General features: G+C 39.8%; 1 pseudogene across 1 annotated transcript in view; it reads right to left on the reverse strand.

The window, feature by feature from the left end:
• Positions 1 to 3,727: 3,727 nt before the first annotated feature.
• LOC311134383 (zinc finger MIZ domain-containing protein 1-like) overlaps positions 3,728 to 7,749 on the reverse strand; it is a 49,538-nt pseudogene continuing 45,516 nt past the window's right edge. The window contains exon 10 of the transcript XR_014615205.1: positions 3,728 to 5,575. The product of XR_014615205.1 is annotated as a zinc finger MIZ domain-containing protein 1-like (transcript). The remainder of the gene's footprint in view (positions 5,576 to 7,749) is intronic.

A 7,749-nucleotide genomic window follows, 5' to 3' on the forward strand; every position in this document is an offset into this window, starting at 1 on the left:
AGAGTTCATATTTTACAAATAATTAATATTACATTAGCTATAATAATACAAAAATATGAAATAGACATACAGGTAACTGCCAAAATAAAGGAAACACTTTAGTAAATGAGGGATACAAAGTATATTGAAAGCCGGTGCTTCCACACAGGTGTGGTTCCTGATTTAATGCTTAAGGTCATGTATAAAAATGCTGGGCAGGCCATTATTTTGGCTACCATGGCTATGCCCCCATAGGATGACAATGCCCCCATCCACTTGATGTTGGTGTTTCTTTTATTTTGGCAGTTACGTGTACCTACTCACATAATGTGTATCGAGATAGAGTGGGGCTCAGCCTCAACTTGGTTTCGAATCCAGAACAATAACATACAACAAGAAAACAATGGTATACAGATATCATGTGAATACATATTTATTAGATAAATATTAGCTTGTCACACCATCTAGCTACATACAATAATTCTGCAAGACAAAAAAAAACAAAAAACACACAATTAGTTCCTTTTATTTTGACCGGTTTTTAGAATATGAAATGATTGTACATACAATGTACAGACATAGAGACAAATGTCCACATTTTCACCTTAGATTGTACCATTTAGATTTCATTAAAAAAAAATTGTCCAAACTATGGATTTGGTTACAATCTGTTTGGGTTTGGATCCCCTATTGGACCCCCCCCCCCCCCCCACCCCACGGTATTTTCTTCATTTTTTTGTGTGTTTTTTTTTTTTTCAACAATTGTAGCACCTCAGGTGATAGACTAGCACACGTAGGCTAAATATTAACATGTAGGTCAAACATAGCTGTCCCAGTCCCCCTAAGTAACAAAAGAGGTCAAAGTATATTACAGAGAAGGGTCACCAAAAATGCCAAGAAGAGATTTTTCCACAGACCAGCCTAACTAACAAGTTTTTCATTTTCCATAGTCAGCCCTTCTTCCGTTTGAAGAGGTTGCAAGCTTTTTAATATTTCTGAATAAAACGATGCACATTCCCAGGGAAAACGAATACATTTCTGTTCACAAGTGTCTCTACTCATTTACATTATGTACAGAACTATCTTAGGGCCAACAGATAACCACTATGGCATTGCCTCCCCTGCAGATCCTTGCTAAGCCTAAATGGGTGCTGCCCCGCCTCTGTTTTTTATTTTAATTTTTAATTTTTGAAATGGTATTTTCTATATATTCTATACTATACTTTAAGATGATTGTTACAGATTTGGGTTACCTACTACATCAAACCTGTTCCTATGTAAATATGAACGGCGAAATGTGAAATGATAGCTATGCATCTCCTAGCTCTGGTCCAGGGTGTTACACGTGACGTAACACCCTGGACCAGAGCTAGGTATCTCCATGGGATTGATAAAGTTTAGGTTTCAATTCAGATATCAATTAAAAAGAAAGGGTGATGTGGCAGTGCTTTGTCAAAAGATTGATCAATTGATTTCATGATTTTTAAGTGACAGGCTTACATTGATATCAGCTATTCTGTCAACATCAATAATATGTCTATTTTGTACTATTTCTAGAGCATAATGATGTTTAAAATGTTAGGCTTACAATAATCAGGATGTTTTAATCAGTACATTGCTACAGTTAAATGAAATTATTTGTCTGACTTTACATTTTAAAATAAGAATAACCAATACAAAATAATTTACCAAAAAAAAAAGAAATAAACAGCATTTAAAATGGGAAAGAAAATGTAAATGGTCTTAAGCTTTTAAAAAAAAAAAGCCATATTTTCCATAACAAAAATAAAAACAATATCATACATTTCTTTAACATAAGGCTGTGGTATCTTTAAAATACCACTTGTATATTGACAATAATTAGCAACAATTATGATATTCACATAGTTCTCTAATAACATCGAAAGACAGCGGATAGCTCCCACAGCTTTTGAAATCATTATTGTCCGTTCTTACCTAAAAATGTGAACGTTAGTTCTCGAATAGACGACATCTATATGAATCTTACTCTACAACCTTTGAGCACAAAAGAAGATCTGTGAATATTGCTTTTTATCACACTTGAAATGTCATTTTTAATTTAATCTTTATCTAAAAAAAAAAAAAAAAAAAAAAAAAGGCCTGACTAGTCGATCTTGAACGACACCAGGGTTGAAGAACTTGGGAGAGTAGAGAGAATCTGCGTCCAAAAATGGCAACCTGTTCCCTACACAGTGCCCTAGTTTTAACCAGAGACCTAAGCAGCCTGGTCAAAGGGAGTGCACTACACAGGGAAAAGGGAGCCATTTGGGACACAGAATGTGACAGAAAGACAAGCTAGAGTACAGTACCTGTCTAGGAACATAGTGGATTCTAACTGGGTGCACTGGGTTAGTTATGATGGATCACAACAGAGAGAGAGATCTGTTAAAGTGGATGGACCACAACACAGAGAGATCTGTTAAAGTGGATGAACCTCAACACAGAGAGATCTGTTAAAGTGGATGGACCACAACACAGAGAGATCTGTTAAAGTGGATGGACCACAACACAGAGAGATCTGTTAAAGTGGATGGACCTCAACACAGAGAGATCTGTTAAAATGGATGGACCTCAACACAGAGAGATCTGTTAAAATGGATGGGACACAACACAGAGAGATCTGTTACAGTGGATGGACCACAACACAGAGAGATCTGTTAAAGTGGATGGGACACAACACAGAGAGATCTGCAGTATATAGCTGACAATGAGACATTTGGATTGATAGGTTCACCTATGAGAGGAGCGAACATACTGTTACAGAGATCCAAATGGCACCCTATTCCCTATGTAGTGCACTACTTTAGACCAGAGAATGGCACCCTATTCCCTATGTAGTGCACTACTTTTGAATAGAGCCCTATGAGCTTCCCTATGGGCCCTGGTCAAAAGTAATGCACTATTACAGTATAATAGTAGTGTTGTCGTGACAACGGTGTCGGGACACTAGGAAGCAAGGAAACAAAAGGAAACAGAACATGATTTCTTGAGGAAAACAGTCCTAACGTTGGAAAAAAAAAAACAGCCTTATGTTTTCACCCAGAGTCACATTTGTTTATTTTCCAAGCTATAGCTCACAATATTTTCCAAAAGTAGGTTTTAAAGGACCATAAAGAGTTGAGTCTGCTTCGTGTTTTATTTTTTTGCCAAGGAAAATCTGGTTTCGTAGTATCGCGATACTGGTATCATGACAACATCACTATATAGGGAATAGGGTGCAATTTGGGACACAGTCCACAGTCAGTGTTGGGTTTTGTTTGGGAGGACGCGTTGCAGATCAGTTGGACTTTAACTAATTATGTAAAAAAGGACAAAGAATTATCAAGATGATACAAAAATATTCACAATGATATTTACAATAGTTTTTCTTCAAAAAATAACACATTTGCATACTCAACAGCACTCTTGTCATAAAATGAACTTGAAAACAAATGTGGCATAATTTCAGCTCCAGTACTGCGTTGGTTAAAAACCAGACTGACAACTTTAAACAGTAGTGACTGACGGATGATCCCTGCTAGTTTTCCTCCATATCTTTGAAATGAAGATTAACAACCAGCATAAAACACACACACACACACACACACACACACACAAAACACACACTCTCTCTCTCTCTCGCATCCCAATCCCTCTGACTTTGGTGATGTTAAAGCATTTTCCCAACGTTTGATGAATAGTCACAATTTGCAGCAACAAAAAGATCATAGAAATAAAACTAAACCCAATGTCAACCCAAAATATCAGTGTATCGCAATAACAGCTCTATCCCTTCAAATATTAGTGTTAAATACAAATTTGACAAACAGAAAGACAGAAAGCTGTGGTAACAGCAACTTTAAAAAGCACAACACATATTTGTCAGCAACGGTACCCTAGTACTCTCAAAAGTAACGCACTATACAGGGAATAGTGTGCTATTTCAGCCACACACTGTCTATACTACTTGGAGAACCCCCCCCCCCCCCCCCCCCCCCCCCCCCCACCCCCAGACAAGGGCTTGGCACCTAACACTTTGTTCACCACTTATAACAGGATTCAACAAGGAGAGCTAGAGACACAGCTCTGTGAAATGGGAAGAAGATAAGTGAGAATGATAGATAGGAGATCTAGCTAGCTTGATGCCGGCCTGACAGGAAAGCCATGTAGTAAAAACCCCACAGGGTTGGGGACAATTCAAATTGAAGTCAGTCAATTCAGGAAGTGATATGAATTCCAAATTCCCCCAAAACAGATTTTTTGTTGTTGTTGTTGTTGACATAGCTTCTCCTTTTTCAGCTTATTGAGAAGTCATTGAAAATAGCATGCCCTTTTTAAATGATTTTAATTGGAATTCTAGTTTACTTCCTGAGTTGACTGCCTTCAGTTCGAACTGGTAACACACATCATTCTATCACGTCTACTTTCCTTTACCATTGATGACTCTATCAATTAATAAATAAATTGATGACTCTACTCTGTCCAGGATAATATAGAAACTAGATACAGTAACTACGTAACAGTACAAAAATGCATTTCTCAAACAAAAACAAATTGAACGAAACATTTTTTTTTTGTTGAACTATGTGGGAGCTGTTGAACATTCCAAAAATCTCTAATTTCTCGGAAACATTTGGTACTAGTGTTAGAAAAAGCTGTGTCCTCCTGTTCTGTTGGTCATGTCACTAATGTGTTTTGTTCCCTTTGAGATGTATGTGTTGTTATTTTGCATTTCCATAATCTCTTGTGCTTTTACATGATGTGCAGTGGGCTGACAGACAGACGAACAGTGCTACTTAGTAACCAGTCAGGAACAGTAACTGTGACAACGTTTGGGACAACAGGAAGCTGAGACAGGAAGCTGAGACTACCCTTATAGGTTGAAATAACAAGGTGGATATTACATACACTGGCCAGACAGGGCAGAATAAAAAAAAAAAAATCACAACATTTTTCTTCTTTAAAAGGAAAAAAAATATATGAATAAAAAAATGCATCAACACTTTCCTAAATGTGTACACATACACTGGTGGCATACAAAATTAACTGAATTTCAAATCGCTGGTATCATCGATGGCCACATGGGGGCGCTGCAGCGGGAGGCAGACAAGCAGGGAGGCAGGCACCACTCACTGCCCTACCCTGTCCTGCCATGTCTCTGAGTTTTAAAACATCTTTCAGTTAGCCTGTCAGCCGGTCAGTCTGTCAGTCTGTCAGTCAGTCAGTCTGTCGGTCAGTCAGCCAGTCAGTCTGTCGGTCAGCCAGCCAGCCAGTCTGTCGGTCAGCCAGCCAGTCAGTCTGCTGGAGAACCAATGAAAACTGTACAAGAGGAAGAGGAGAAAAGGAGTGCATCTTTGTGTTTGTCAGGTACTGGAGCCAAGGTCACTGTTTCAGTCTCAGGTCAGAGGTTATAGGTCAACACCAGGCAGTCCTATAAGTGTCTGTTTTTTTATGAACTGATCCGGAATCAGAGTCAGTTGTTTTCGAAGAGCGAGAGAAGGTCATCATTGCTACTGCTCGGGAGGTCTGGAGGATCCAGGTAAGACAACAAGTCATCTGGGTTAGCCAGCTCTGGAAGGAGCTACAGAGGGAGGGGAGAAGACAACAAGTCATCTGGGTTAGCCAGCTCTGGAAGGAGCTACAGAGGGAGGGGAGAAGATAACAAGTCATCTGGGTTAGCCAGGTCTGGAAGGAGCTACAGAGGGAGGGGAGAAGATAACAAGTCATCTGGGTTAGCCAGGTCTGGAAGGAGCTACAGAGGGAGGGGAGAAGATAACAAGTCATCTGGGTTAGCCAGCTCTGGAAGGAGCTACAGAGGGAGGGGAGAAGATAACAAGTCATCTGGGTTAGCCAGCTCTGGAAGGAGCTACAGAGGGAGGGGAGAAGATAACAAGTCATCTGGGTTAGCCAGCTCTGGAAGGAGCTACAGAGGGAGGGCAGAAGAGAAAGGAACACGCTGGTTGGTAAGGATCTGTACGAGAAGGTTGATCTAACGTTGACATGGAAACGGTGAATGAAAAATATACATTTCAATGTATCTCATCACGAATGTACTAGTTCACTTTGAAATATATAAAAACCTGAATATCAATGTAAGAAACAACACAAAAAACATGTATACTAGTGATGCGCTGGTCAGCTGTTTGTTCACCCACACCCAATATAGAAAAGGCACTGTACAGTCAGTCATTAGACTACTGTTCTGACCCTCCCTTCTATAACATTAGACTACTGTTCTGACCCTCCCTTCTATAACATTAGACTACTGTTCTAACCCTCCCTTCTATAGCATTAGACTACTGTTCTGACCCTCCCTTCTATAACATTAGACTACTGTTCTAACCCTCCCTTCTATAACATTAGACTACTGTTCTGACCCTCCCTTCTATAACATTAGACTACTGTTCTGACCCTCCCTTCTATAACATTAGACTACTGTTCTGACCCTCCCTTCTATAACATTAGACTACTGTTCTGACCCTCCCTTCTATAACATTAGACTACTGTTCTAACCCTCCCTTCTATAACATTAGACTACTGTTCTGACCCTCCCTTCTATAACATTAGACTACTGTTCTAACCCTCCCTTCTATAACATTAGACTACTGTTCTAACCCTCCCTTCTATAACATTAGACTACTGTTCTGACCCTCCCTTCTATAACATTAGACTACTGTTCTGACCCTCCCTTTCATTTATCTTCAACTCTCCATTTCGCAGCTTTTCTCTTATTGAATTAAACTCCCGACATAGTCCCTTTTTTGCCTCAGTGAATTGACGTCAACTTTTTCTGCCCAAGTACCCAAAAGCGTTTGGCAATTGCCGTGTATTTGGCGCGCATGCAGTTATGCCTCGATCACATCCGACAGCGTCATTGTGTTTTGGTGCACCAGAAGTACATTCACTTCCCAATGGAACACTGCGTTTTTCCTTGCAGCATTGCGTTGCAGAGCCCAGTCAGTCGCAGTGCGTTCTGTGTGGTGCACACGGTGGATTTATCGAAACGTAAGCATCACACTGTGTGCGTCGACTGTTCGACAGAAATGGTGAATGTTGAACTTTTGTTGCACACATATCCAGGTGATGCTGCGTACCATGTTGCGCAGTAACACTGTCCGTGTGACCGAGGCGTTAGTTCCTAAGGCTTAAGCACTGACGGCAGATAAAAACAATCAAAGAAAAACCCTCAATGTAGCCTATAGATATAAATTGCACAAGAATGATACATTTATGGATTTTTAAAGCACTGTTTTCTCTTTATTCAACCCGCCCGCCACCCACCCGACATTCATCCACAGAATATTTCCTTACCGTAAACCCGCCCGCCCTGCCCCGTGGATATATCCGCAGGGACTGTGTCAACCCACGCATCACTAATGTATACATCTCAAATGGCACTATAAGTATAGTATATACAGCTGAAGTCGGAAGTTTACATACACTTTAGCCAAATACATTTAAACTCAGTTTTTCACAATTCCTGAAATTTTATCCTAGTAAAAATTCCCTGTTTTAGGTCAGTTAGGATCACCACTTTATTTTAAGAATGTGAAATGTCAGAATAATAGTAGAGAGAATGATTTATTTCAGCTTTTCTTTATTTCATCACATTCCCAGTGGGTCAGAAGTTTACATACACTCAATTAGTATTTGGTGTCATTGCCTTTAAATTGTTTAACTTGGGTCAAACGTTTCGGGTAGCCTTCCACAAGCTTCCCACAATTAGTTGGGTGGATTTTGGCCCATTCCTCCTGACAGAGCTGGTGTAAC

This window comes from Coregonus lavaretus, assembly GCF_964263955.1.
Source record: "Coregonus lavaretus genome assembly, chromosome: 1".
In the NCBI taxonomy this organism is placed as follows: Eukaryota; Metazoa; Chordata; class Actinopteri; order Salmoniformes; family Salmonidae; genus Coregonus; species Coregonus lavaretus.